The sequence below is a fragment of the Anabrus simplex genome, chromosome X (genome assembly GCF_040414725.1).
Source record: "Anabrus simplex isolate iqAnaSimp1 chromosome X, ASM4041472v1, whole genome shotgun sequence".
NCBI lineage: Eukaryota > Metazoa > Arthropoda > Insecta > Orthoptera > Tettigoniidae > Anabrus > Anabrus simplex.
In genome coordinates, this window is record NC_090279.1 from 126,326,541 (window position 1) to 126,340,401 (window position 13,861).

General features: G+C 39.7%; 1 protein-coding gene across 1 annotated transcript in view; it reads right to left on the bottom strand.

The window, feature by feature from the left end:
• Positions 1–13,861, bottom strand: part of LOC137503344 (zinc finger protein OZF-like) — a 150,972-nt gene that overhangs the window by 92,815 nt on the left and 44,296 nt on the right. The gene's annotated exons all lie outside the window — the stretch shown is intronic.

The window sequence follows — 13,861 nt, forward strand, 5'->3', positions numbered from 1 at the left end:
ATAAGATAGATAAGAACATGAAAAGGAAAACACTGTTGGATAGCAGTAGACATGGTAGCACAAAACAGGAGGAACATTTGTAAATATGTAAATTTAAAATTATCTACATATTTGTGAATATTCAGCAGAGTATATGTACACATACATGTATGGGTGGAGGCACTTCTGCGTATGTGTACATGTACAATTTAAGGAAAATAAATAATAATAAACACTCTCCAAATCATAACCCAATATCATTCCTTGCTTATGTTTCTCTTTCTATTGATCCTAATACCACAATGACTAGCTATTATCTTCATTGTCTTATATTCACATTCCACCGTTCCCATTTTTCTATACATGACGTGACTTGTTACTTCTTCGTTCATTTCCATGTTCCTATATACTTTCTTTCCGAAACACTTCACTGTAATATCAAATAATCCCACATTATTCCCACCACTTTTCCAACAATAGGACAATGTTTATATCACAAGCATAGAAATATCCATCGTCCCTCTCTGTACATCACATTAAGACCAGAATACATAAATCAGTCAATGTCCCAATCAATGAATAAATCAATCAATGAAACAATCAAACAACAGCATTTAGGGATGTTGGTTGTTTATGTAGAAAAAGATTGTGGAAATTTATGAAAAAACTCTCACGGTAAATTATTTCAATCACTAAATCATCTTCCTATAAGTGAACATTTGCCAAAATTAGTCCCCATGAATTCCAACTTATCTTCATGTTGTGACCTTTCCTATACTTCAACAACATGACTTAAATGTATTCATCAACTAATGTCATTCCAAGCCATCTCTCCAATGACATCTCAAAATATACTGCTTAATTGAAGAGCTTGTCTCCTTTCTCCAAGTCTTCCCAGCTGAATCCTTGCAACATCTCTGTAACACAACGCTTTTGTTAGAAATCAACCACAAGAAATGGAGCTATTCCTGTGGAGTATTTCCCATTCTCTAATCAAGTAATACTGGTGATCGTCTCATACTCTCATTGTGGTTTTGCTGCAGATTTATATGCCCTCTCCTTTACAACCCCTAAATAACCTCATAATCATATTAAGAGACCTGCAAATTCTATTTCTGATACGTTTATGTGATTACCACAATGAAAATATACCCTTAATAAGAATAACTAGGTACTTATAGAGATCCCCATGAACAACTTTCACCCCATCAACACAATAATTAAATTAGAGAGGACTCTTTCTATTTGTGAAGCACAGAAACTGACTTTTCACCCCATTTACCAATATAGCATTGCCCGATATCCACCTTACAATATTGTCAAGGTCTTTTTGCAGTTACTCACAATCCTGAAACTTAGTTATTACATTTTTTTTGCTAGTTGTTTTACGTCGCACCGACACAGATAGGTCTTACGGCGACGATGGGACAGGAAAGGGCTAGGAGTGGGAAGGAAGCGGCCGTGGCCTTAATCCTTAGTTATTACAAAGAGCTTCATCAGTTTTTCAGTTCATTATTCATATTGTTTATATATATATATATATATCAGAAAATAGAGGTCTCACAGTACTGCCCTGTGGGACCCAATCCCATAATTGTTACAGGATCAAATAAAGCTTCAACTACTCTAATACTCTGAGTTCTATTTTCTACAAATACACCAGACGTGGCCAAATTTTCATGGTAAATGGTATATTTCTATCTTTATGTTGATGGATGCAGTATGTTTGTAGCCGTCTCTTCGTACAGGCCAGAGCAAAGTGTAGCTTCCACCGATGTCCCAGTTTCATCCATGGCTGTGACAATATGGAAGCTGCTGGGGTATGGGTGGTGCTGAGTAATGACATTTGAAGCACAACTAGTGGCTGAGTGTTATGAAAGGTGTTGCTCATAGGATCAGTCATGCTGCAGTGGCACCTGCTGGTCCAGTGAGGAAAGCAATGGCAAACTACCTCACTCCTCATCTTGCCTAGTACGCCTCATTTGGGCTCTGCCATTGGTTTTTGCAGTTTCCCTATAACTGCATAGCCTTTGGTGGAGCTGTTTGAGGATCCAACCAGCCTCTGGGCTGATGACCTAACAGACAGACAGATGTAATTTATCGACCTTTATAGTTTAATCCTTGAACATTGTTTGGTGGTAAAGTTACCACTTGGGATATCCCTGCCCACATTATTGTATTTTTTCATATAGTGGCTACAGTGAGAACCACAATGTAATTTCATTATTCACATGGTTTTGTGTCATATTTTGTTAGTGAACACATTCTGTTGTTTATCGTCTATATCTGCATATTGTTGCTGTATGGAAGTAAATAATGCGACCTATTGTTAATACTGTGCATTCTGTAAATTACGTGCGTTATTGATACTATTCACGAGTTCAGTTGATATGTCTTAAGAGTGGTACTAGAGAACTGTCAAATTTTGAGGTTATGGGGAGACAAAATGACCTTTCGCCAAGAAAGGCATTGTCAGAGAGCTACTTGTTGAGAAACGTTATTCACAGCAAGAGGTAGATTCTAGATTGCAAATATTACAGCAATCTGTAAGTAGAATTTTAAAATGTGAAGATAAGGGGAAGGCAAAATGTCAACAACGTGTTGGAAACTGTGGGCGAAAGAAGAAACTAACCCCAAGGGGGAAGCAAAACTGTTTAATTTGTCAGTAAACAACCGCAAGGTTACTAGTTTGGATTTACGTATGAAATTGTAAGAGTATGGGTCATTGGTAGCAGCCAGGACTTTGAGACGAGAGCTGTTTAATGCTAGATTGAGAGCAAGACGACCTCTAAGAAAAGCGAAGATTACTCCTGCTATGGCTGAAAATATGTTCCAGTGGGCCACGACTCTCCAGAATTGGTTATCTGAAGATTGGAAACAGGCAAGTCCATGACAATTACTGTAATTCCTTAATTATCATTCATTATTCAATTTTAACCCAATCTAAGTAATGTAACTGTACAGTACAGTAACTGTGTGAAATTTTTCTTCCAAACCGTACAGCTTATTGCATTTGATGATGATGATGATGCTTGTTGTTTAAAGGGGCCAAACATCGAAGGTCATCGGCCCCTTATTGCATTTAATGCTAGGCTTATTTGTTTCATTTATTTCAGGTTTGTTTTAGCGGCGAATCGGTATTTCCTGTACAATAAGAGACAAGTCCATGTGTCAGAAGAAAAGGTGAAGCATTCCATCCAGATTGAGTGAAGCAGAGAGTGAAACATCCAACTTCAGTGATGGTCCGGAGTGTGTATTCTTGGTACGGCTGTGGACGATTATATATTGAAGAAGGAACTATGGGACGTGAACTATATAGAATTAAGAACCTGTTTGGTACCTCAGATGCAAGAGTGGTTTGGCCAAAGTGAATTTATTTTTATGCAAGATGGGCCTCCTTGCTACAAAGTCTAGAAACAGTCCAGACATGAACCCCATAGAACATCCTTAGGCGATAGCAAAGAAAAGTACGAAAAGCAAATATAACGACAGAAATTGGCTTCATTGAGAAGCTCGTTCAGATCTGGTGTCATGATGACGATTTGAAGAGTCAGTGTAAAATACTGTTTGAGGGTACGCCCAGTCTAATCAAGTCACTGATGAAAGCTAAGTGGGTGCTTACCAAGTACTAAAATCATCATCTTAAAAATTGGTAACATCTTATGTTTTCAATTCTCAATTGTTAATGTTTAATAATTTGGCCTCGACTTTATAGTCACCCATTTAGCCACAATTTTATCTATCCCAACCACACTAATTTTTGTCAGTAGTTTCCCAAGATCTACCCTATGAAAATCCTTATAGATATGTCAATCGTGATACATTCGACCACATGAATCTAATATATCTGCTATATCTTGCTGGAATCTACAAGATGAGCTTCAGTGGAATAATGTTTCTGAAACCTGAACTACCATCTATCGAACCAGCTGGTAATTTCGTAAATGTGTATAATATAATCAGAAAGAATGCATTCCAAGCGCTTGCATGCAACACCAGTCAAGTTGACTAGTGTGTAATTACTGGCTTTATGTTTAGCACATGTTCTTTATACACAGGGTGCTACTACACAAATTATTCATTCATCTTGTATAGCTGATTCACACATACACTAATCAATATCTCAAAGACCTGACTTTCGTCTATGCCCAGAAATTTTACCAATCCCAGCTGCATTTCTAGTTTTAATTTTTTGTATAATATTGTCAATGTCTTTTTATAGTAGGTCCATGTGGACATTGCAAAGTAATTTCAAAAGATTGGATGAAATTGCCAACTGCGTCAGGTACAGCAAAAGGACGCCGACCAAACCATAGGTGACATATCCTATGCTCATTTGCTGGTGAACGGTGTCTTTTTTTCTTACGTGATGCAGGACTGCAATGCCCATCGACTAATGGCGTACACACATTTCCATGTTGTGTAATTGCTACTCCATACCTTTCTCAGTACGTCGACATTCAACACCGTACACAGCAACAAGACGTACTAACATGCATTATATTCTGAACTTCAGACGTAGTGTTATACTTCAGTCACAGTCTGTGCCTGTGAATTCCCTTCATCTCATCCACGCTGCCTTTATCATAAACCGCACTTCAACATCTACCCACTAACAGTCTGTAGGCAAGATCCTAGGTACCTGAATCAACTTGGATGGAGCCATTAGATGGCTCGGATGACTCCAGGTATTCACTCTTCCTTTTGTTCATTCTAAGTTTGTATTGTGAAAAACAGGTATTCAGTCTTCACCTTGATGCCGCAGTCCCATTCCGGGTCTATCAGCAAGTGCAACATCATCTGCATATAACAGAGTCCTACAAACACCCCTTTGCAAGTCCCATGTGGTGGTGTCCATGCTGAGGACAAAGAGCAATGGGGACAGAGTGGAAGATTGGTGTACACACAAACTTTCAACGAGAAGCTCTCCGAGACGTTGACAGCGCAACATACACAACCTCTGGTATTCGTGTATAGCATCCTGATCTAAATTATAAACATTTCTGGTACACCATGGTCATGAGTGCAGACCAGATCACACGGTGTGGAACACGGGCTGTCATCAAACAACTCTCAATAACTATTGATCTGCATTTAGGGCTGTCGCGCAGGTGGCGGATTCCGTATCTGTTTCTTCCTAGCCTTATCTTATATGATTCCAAAGAAATTAGAAATTAATCGAACATCTCCCTTAGTAAGTTATTCCACTCCCTAAATCCAATTCATATAAACGAATATTTGCCCCAATCTGTCCTCTTGAATTCCAACTTTATCTTCATATTGCGATCTTTCCTACTCTTAAAGACACCATCCAAACTTATTCGTCTGCCGATGTCATTCCACGCCATCTCTAAACTGACAGCTCGGAACATACCACTTAGTCGAGCAACTCGTCTCGTTTCTACCAAGTTTTCCCAGCCCAAACTTTGCAACATTTTTGTTACGCTACTCTTTTGTCGGAAATCACCCAGAACAAATCGAGCTACTTTTCTTTGGATTTTTTTCCAGTTCTTGAATCAAGTAATATTGGTGAGGGTTCCATATACTGGAACCATATTCCAGTTGTGGTATTACCAGAGATGTATATGCCCTCTCCTTTACACCCTTACTACAACCCCTAAACGCCGTCATAACCATGTGCAGAGATCTGTATCCTTTATTTACAATACCATTTATGTGATTACCCCATTGAAGATATTTCCTTATATTAACACCCAGATACTTACAATGATCCTCAAAAGGAACTTTCAGCCCATCAACGCAGTAATTAAAACTGAAAGGACTTTTCCTATTTGTGAAACTCACAACCTGGCTTTTAACCCCGTTCATCATCATGCCATTGCCTACTGTCCATCTCACAACATTATCGTAGTTATTTTGCAATTGCTCACAATCTTGTAACTTATTTATTACTCGGTACAGAATAACATCATCTGCAAAAATCCTTATTTTAGATTCCACTTCTTTACACATATCGTTGATATATATACAAACATAAAGGTCATATAATACTGCCTTGAGGAATTCCCCTCTTAATTATAACAGGGACAGATAAAGCTTCACCTACTCTAATTCTCTGAGTTCTATTTTCTAGAAACATAGCCACCCATTTAGTCACTCTTTTGTCAAGTTCAGGTGCACTCAATTTTGCCAGTAGTCTCCCGCGATACAGTCCATTTGACCTCCTGAATCCAGAATATCTGCTATATCTTACTGGAAACCTAGAAGTTGAGCTTCAGTGGAATTACCTTTCCTAAACCCAAACTACATTCCATCAAACCAGTTATTAATTTCACAAACATGTCTAATGAAAACAGAATCAATGCTTTACCAAAGTTTACATGCAATGCATGTCAAACTGACTGGCCTGTAATTTTCAGCTTTATGTCTATCACCATTTCCTTTATACACAGGGGCTACTATAGCAACTCTCCCCTCATCTGATAGAGTTCCTTCTTGCAAACAACAATCAAATAACTACTTCAGATATGGTACTATATCCCAAACCATTGTCTTTAGTATATCCCCCGAAATCTTATCAATTCCTGCTGTTTTTCTACTTTTCAACTTTTGTATCTTATTGTAAATGACATTGTTGTCATAGGTAAATTTTAATACTTCTTTAGTATTAGTCACCTCCTCTATCTAGGCATCCTTGTAACCAACAATCTTTACATACTGTTGACTGAATACTTCTGCCTTTTGAAGATCCTCGCATACACACTCCCCTTGTTCATTAATGATTCCAGGAATGTCCTCTTTGGAACCTGCTTCTGCCTTAAAGTACCTATACATAGTCTTCCATTTTCACTAAAATTTGTACGACCGCCAATTATGCTTGCCATATTCTTATCCTTAGCTGCCTTCTTTGCTAGATTAAATTTCCTAGTAAGTTCCTTCAATTTCTTCTTACTTCCACAGCCATTTCTAACTCTATTCCTTTTCAACCTTCACTGCCTTCTTAGTCTCTTTACTTCTCTGTTATAATATAGTGGATCTTTACCATTCCTTAAAACCTTTTAGGTACAAACCTATTCTCACATTCTTCAACAATTACTTTAAACCCATCCCAGAGTCTGTTTTCATTTTTATGTACCGTTTTCCACCTATCATTGTTACTTTTTGAAAACTTCCTCATGCCTGTTTTATCAGCCATATGGTACTGCCTAATAGTCCTAATATTAATACCTTCCTTTCTCTCGCATTCATGTTTAACTAAAACAAAAACAGCTTCGTGATCACTAATACCATCTATTAGTTAGGTTTCTCTATAGAGATCATCTGGTTTTACCAGCACCACATCCAGAATATTCTTCCCTCTAGTTGGTTAAATCACTTTCTGAATCAGATGCCCCTCTCATATTAACTTATTTGCCATTTGCTGGTCACCCTTCCGGTCGTTCGCATTACCTACCCAATTGACATTTGGTAAATTGAGATCACCCACTACAATCACGCTCCTTTCCTTACCGTCTCCCACATAGCTGATTATCTTATCAAATAATTCTAGTAGTATAATAAGCGGGTTCTGCCGCCTCCTCCCGCGGGAAATTTGAATTCAGGCGAGAAATTTGAATTTTTGGCGGGAAATTTGAATTTTGGCGGGAGATTTGAATTTGTAAACAAAGCCACGTGCTTTGTGACAGCTGTCATCGACAACAACGCATCGCTAACCTCACTGCTGCCATCTTGACGGGCCTAAACCTCAGTAGTGCCAACTTAACCTAACTAGCGCGAGGTAAACAAAGCCACGTGTTTTTGACAGTCACGTGCTTTTTGACAGACAACAACGCATCGCTAACCTCAGTACTGCCATCTTGACGGGCCTAAACATCAGTAGTACCAACTTAACCTAACTAGCACGAGATAAACAAATCCACGTGTTTTTTGACAGCCACGTGCTTTTGACAGCTGTCATCCGCCATCTTTAAACTACAGAGCACCATGCTGCCCTCTTTATCGCAGTAGCTGAAAATTCGTCACCTGTCATCGGCAGTGCTGCCATCTTGGCGAGCCTAAACCTTAGTGCTACCAACTTAACCTCACTAGCGCGAGATAAACAAATCCACGTGCTTTTTTACAGCTGTCATCCGCCATCTTTAATCTATAGAGCACAGTGCTGCCCTCTTTAGCTACTTACCTTTAAAATGTGGTGCCGGATAATTTGAAAAATGCTTTTTGACAGCAGCCATCTTTGAGCACCGTGCTGCCCTATTAAACAAACCCACGTGCTTTTTTCTGACAGCTATCATCCGCCATCTTGCATCACAAACCTCAGTGCTGCACTCTTTAGCTAGACACCTTTGAAATGTGGTGGCGGCAATTTGAAAAATTCTACATTCTCTTGTTTGGAAACAAACCCATGCGATTTTTGACAGCTATCATCCGCCATCTTTAATCCAGAGAGCACCGTGCTGCCCTCTTTAGCTACTTACCTTTGAAATGTGGTGGCGGTAAATTCCACGTGCTCTTGTTTGGAAACAAATTCCACGTGCTCTTGTTTGGAAACAAGCTCACGTGCTTTTCTCTGACAGCTGTCATCCGCCATCTTGCATCACAAACCTCAGTGCTGCAGTCTTTAGCTAGATACCTTTGAAATGTGGTGGCGGCAATTTGAAAAATTCTATGTGCTCTTGCTTGCAAACAAAGCCACGTGAGTTTTTGACAACTGTTATCCGCCATCTTTAATCAACAGAGCACTGTGCTGCTATCATGCGGGCAATTTCGTCAGCTGTCATCCCCCATCTTTCATCAACAGAACACCGTGCTGCCCTCTTAATGACATGTAGAAGCGGACAATTTGAAAAGTTCTGTTAGCTGTCATCCGCCATCTTTAATCAAGAGAGCCCCGTGCTGCCATCTTTAGCTAGATACTTTTGAAATGTGGTGGCGGCAAATTGAAAAATTCCACGTGCTCTTGTTTAGCAAACAAACCCACGCGCTTTTTGTCAGCTGTCATCCGCCATCTTACATCGCAAACCTCAGTGCTACACTCTTTAGGTACATACCTTTGAAATATGGTGGCGGATAATTTAAAAAGAAAAATTCTACACAGCCATCTCTCGACGCTAATTGCATAAGGTGGTGGCTATACATGACTCCTTAAGGGTGCTTACGCAAGATGGCTGCTATACACAGGTTCTTATGAGACCCCCTTGGGATGCTTGCGCAAGATGGCAGTTATACATGGCTCCTTATGAGATGCCCTAGGGATGCTTGCGCAAGATAGCGGCTGCTCTTATGGGACGGCTTAAGGGTCCTTGCACAAGATGGCTTGAGACGCCTTAAGGATGCTTGCGCAAGATGGCGGACACAAGATGGCAGCTATACACAACTCCTTATGAGACGCTTAAGGATGCTTGCGCAAGATGGCTGCCGCTCTTATGAAGAAAGCTAGCTTAGAGGCTAACGTGTCGTGCTAGTTCGATTCATTAAATTTGGGGCTTAAATGCAAAATGTTAAATATCTCGAAAACGGAAAAAAAATTTCTACCTAATCCCTAGGTTTTGCAGAATCAAGAACAAGAAAAACATAGTCTAATGATGATATCGACGGTTCGATTCCTACTTAGGCCCTTTGGCATTGGCAGCTATCTATTTCTACAAGATAGCGGCTATACATAGCTTCTTATGAGATAGCTTAAGAGCGCTTGCACAAGATGGCTGCTGCTCTTATGAGACGCCCTAGGGGTCCTTGCGCAAGGTAGCAGCGACAAGACGGTGACTATACACAGCTGCTTATGATACGGCCTAGAGGTGCTCACACAAGATGGTGGCTGCTCTGATGAAGAAAGCTAGCTTTGCATCGCGCAGGTATTTTTACAGCCCTAAACTTCATACCTTTGAAATTTGGTGGCGGGCAATTTGATAAATTCGACGTGCTTTTTCTTCACAGCAGCTATCTTTAGACAATAGCGGCTATACATAAGCTGTTAAGGCCTCCTCTTATGTCAAGGCATAGCTCTATCGAACAAGTTTAAATCTGCATCGGAATAGCTAGAGTAAGCACGTGCTGCAGTGATGACGTCATTATGCATGTTTAGACTTGCAAATCACTAAAGAAACATAACAAGACTAGAATCGAACACTGCACTCTATACCGTGATCATGTGATCGGAACATTGATTGAAGTGTTTAGAACACTCAATAAGTGATCAAGACTATAATAGAACACTGTACTCGATACAACATGTGTTTAAAACATGTCAGGGGATACCTTTGTTCTAAGATGATTAGATTACCGCACATTCCTTGTAGGGCTAATAGGCTAAAGGGCTAATGGGCTAAAGGGCTAATGGGCTAAAGGGCTAAAGGGCTAGGGTGCCTCTACTCTCTTTATCCGGGCTTGAGACCGGCTCTACAACTAGAGGCGGAGTTAACACCCTAAGGAAGGGAGAATGTTGGGAAATAATCTATACGAATATAGCTACTCGATCGACTATATACTACAGATGGATGACTTAGGTGAGGGTAAGCGCTTACTTAATAATACCTACACGACGTAATTCATGCTCTATTTCAAAAATATCTTCTTTGTACTGTGTGTAACCAGCATCATGATAGGCTCTTAACAGTTGTAAACGTTTTACCAGTACGTTGGGGTCTTTACAGTAGCTTATATCTACATAGGGTAACAGAGGCTCGTTGTGAACTTTGAGTCTATATGCAGAAAGTTGATGTGTGGGGACTTGTTTTGATGTAATACGTGCTTCAGCAGTAGCGTTTCTAGGTACAAACTTAACTTGTTTCGATAGCGATGAAGCGTTGAAATTTCCTTCTTCTTTACCTTGCATCTCTTCTTGAGATGTTTGCACTGCGACAGAACGTGTAGTAGGCTTAGGAAATGAAGTAAAATCATCAAGCTGTAATGGCAATGAAACATTCAGATTTTCTTCTTCTACTACTTTCCCTTTACTACTGTTTTGATCAACATCATTATCCTTATTATCATAATCATCATCTTGCCTCTGTTTATCTTGAAGTTTGTGCTTAGTAACAGAACTTGCAGCAGGTCTAGACAACAAGGGAGAATTAAAAATCTCTCGCAGAGGTGTACTTTTTAAACATAAATCAGTGTTCGCTGGAATATGGTTGAGCTCTTTGTATTTTGTTCCCGATGAAGCTACATTACACGCGGCTTCATGACGTTGAGCGTTGTATGCGTTCTTGAACTCTCTTCTACAATGTTTGCATTGAAAAATTGTCCTACATGATATCTCATGACGTCTCCTGTGATAGCTTCGCGAAAATGCTTTTCCACACTCATCACAAATATACCTAGAAATAGGTTTTCCCATGACGGACTTTTACCTTCTGCTAACAGATTCTTCTTTAAATCTACTTGACATTTGTTACTCTCTACTTCGATGATGCGAACAGCTTAGCGATCAACAGTAAACTAACGCAAAAGCGTATAACCAAGGTAGCAACAGTAAGGTTTAAGCCCATCAAGATGGCAAGAGTGAGGTTAGCGACGTTCTGTTGTTGGATTTTAAATTCCGCGCTATAACATGCATAATGTGGCAGCCTTGAGGTTTACCGCCGTAAAGATGGCAGCAGTGAGGTTAGCGACGCTCTATTGTCCTTCAATGTGAGGTTAGGGTCCGTCAAGAAGACAGCTGTCAAAAAAGCACGTGGCTTGGTTTACTAAACAACAGCACGTGGCAGTGACGTCACGGTCACGTAATCAATCCTTAGCTCTACGTCGTTAAGAGCAGCATTAGGATTAGCTATGTTTAAAAATCTTGGGAACAGAGCAGCAGTATGAATTGCCATGTTTCAAAGCGTGTACACATCACCTTATCGATTTTACACGCATCAACCCTCGTACTAAACTTCTTCCGCTAGATCGTGCTGCTATCTTAGCATAACCTATACCCATAAAATTGAAGTACAAAGAATAGCCATGTTTCAAAGCGAGTACATATTACCTATCGACTTTGCATGCAACAAATATCGTATTAAACTTCTTCCGCTAGGTTGTGCTGCTATCTTAGCATAACTTATACACAAGAACTTAAAGTACAAAGAAATGCCATGTTTCAAAGCGTGTACACATTACTTATTGATTTTCCATTCATCGAATCTCGTACTGAACTTCTTCCGCTAGATTGCGCTGGTATCTTAGCATAACTTATACACATGAACTTAAAGTACAAAGAATAGCCATGTTTCAAAGCGTGTACACATTTCCTATCGATTTTGCATGCATCGACTCTCGTACTAAACTCCTTACGGTAGATTGTGCTGCTATCTTAGCATAACCTATACGTATGACCTTAAAGTACAAAGAATAGCCATGTTTCAAAGCGTGTACACATCACCTATCGATTTCGCATGCAACAAATATCATACTAAACTTCTTCCGCAAGATTGTGCTGCTATCTTAGCATAACCTATACCCAAAGTACAATGAATAGTCATGTTTCAAAGCGGGCATACATCAACTATCGATTTTGCATGCATCGACTCTCGTACTAAACTTCTTCATGTAGATTGTGCTGTTATCTTAGCATAACATATACCCATAAAATTAAAGTACAATGAATAGCCATGTTTCAAAGCGTGTACACATCACCTATCGATTTCGCATGCATCGACTCTCGTACTAAAACTTCTTCCGCTAGATTATGCTGCTATCTTAGGATAACCTATGTACATGAACTTAAAATGCAAAGAATAACTATGTTTCAAAGCGTGTACACATCACCCTGAACTTCGTCCGCTAGATTGTACTGCTATCTTAGCATAACCTATACGCGTGAACTTTAAGCACAACAAATAACGATGTTTAACAGCGTGTACACGTCACCTATTAATTTTGCATGCATCGACTATTTTTACCGTCAGAGTGTACAACGATCGCATATGTGTATTGCTAACGTATGTGTATAAAGCTAAAGCACAAAGAATAGCTATATTCCAAAGCGCGTACACATCACCTATCGATTTTGCATACATCGACTATCGTACTAAACTTCTCCCGCTAGAGTGTACAACGATCGCAATTGTGTGCTGCTACCTATGTGCGTGAATTTAAAGCATAAAGAATAGCGTGTACACATCACGAATCGATGATGCATGCGTCGACTATCGTACTAGGCTTCTTCCACTAGAGCATGTAGCAATCGCTTTTGTGTATCCCTAACCCATGTGCATGAACTTAAAGCACAAGGCAGAGCTATGCTCCAAAGCGTGTACACATCACCTATCGGTGATGTATGCATCGACTATCGTACTAAACTTCTTCCACAACAGCGTGCGATCATCGCTTGTGTGTGCTGCAGTCTTAACATAACCTATGTGCACGAAGTTAAAGCACAAAGAATACCCAAGTTCAAAGCGTGTACACATCACCTATCGATTTTGCATGCATCGACTTTCGTATTAAACTTCTTCCACTAGAATGTGCGACAACCTTATAAGTATGCTGCTAACTTAGTATAACTTATAAACATGAACTTAAAGCATAAACAATACTGATGTATAAAATTCTTGTGCAGAAAGCAGCAGCAGTAAGAATAGCAAAGTTTTAAAAGCTTGTACGCATTGCCTATCGATTATACATGCATCAACTAGAGTACAAAACTTCTCCCGCTAGAGTGTGCTGCTATCTTAGCATAACCTACGTGCACGGATTTAAAGCACGAAGAATAGTTATGTTTCAAAATGTGTACACAAAACCTATCGATTTTGCATGCCTCAACTATCGTATTAACATATCCCGCTAGAATGTATAACGTTCGCATGTGTTTGTGCTGCTATCTTAGCATAGCCTATGTGCATGAACTTAAAGTACAAGGAATAGCGATTTTTGAAAATCTTGTGAACATGGCAGCGGTAAGAATAGCAAGGTTTAAAAGCGTGTACACACCACCTTTTGA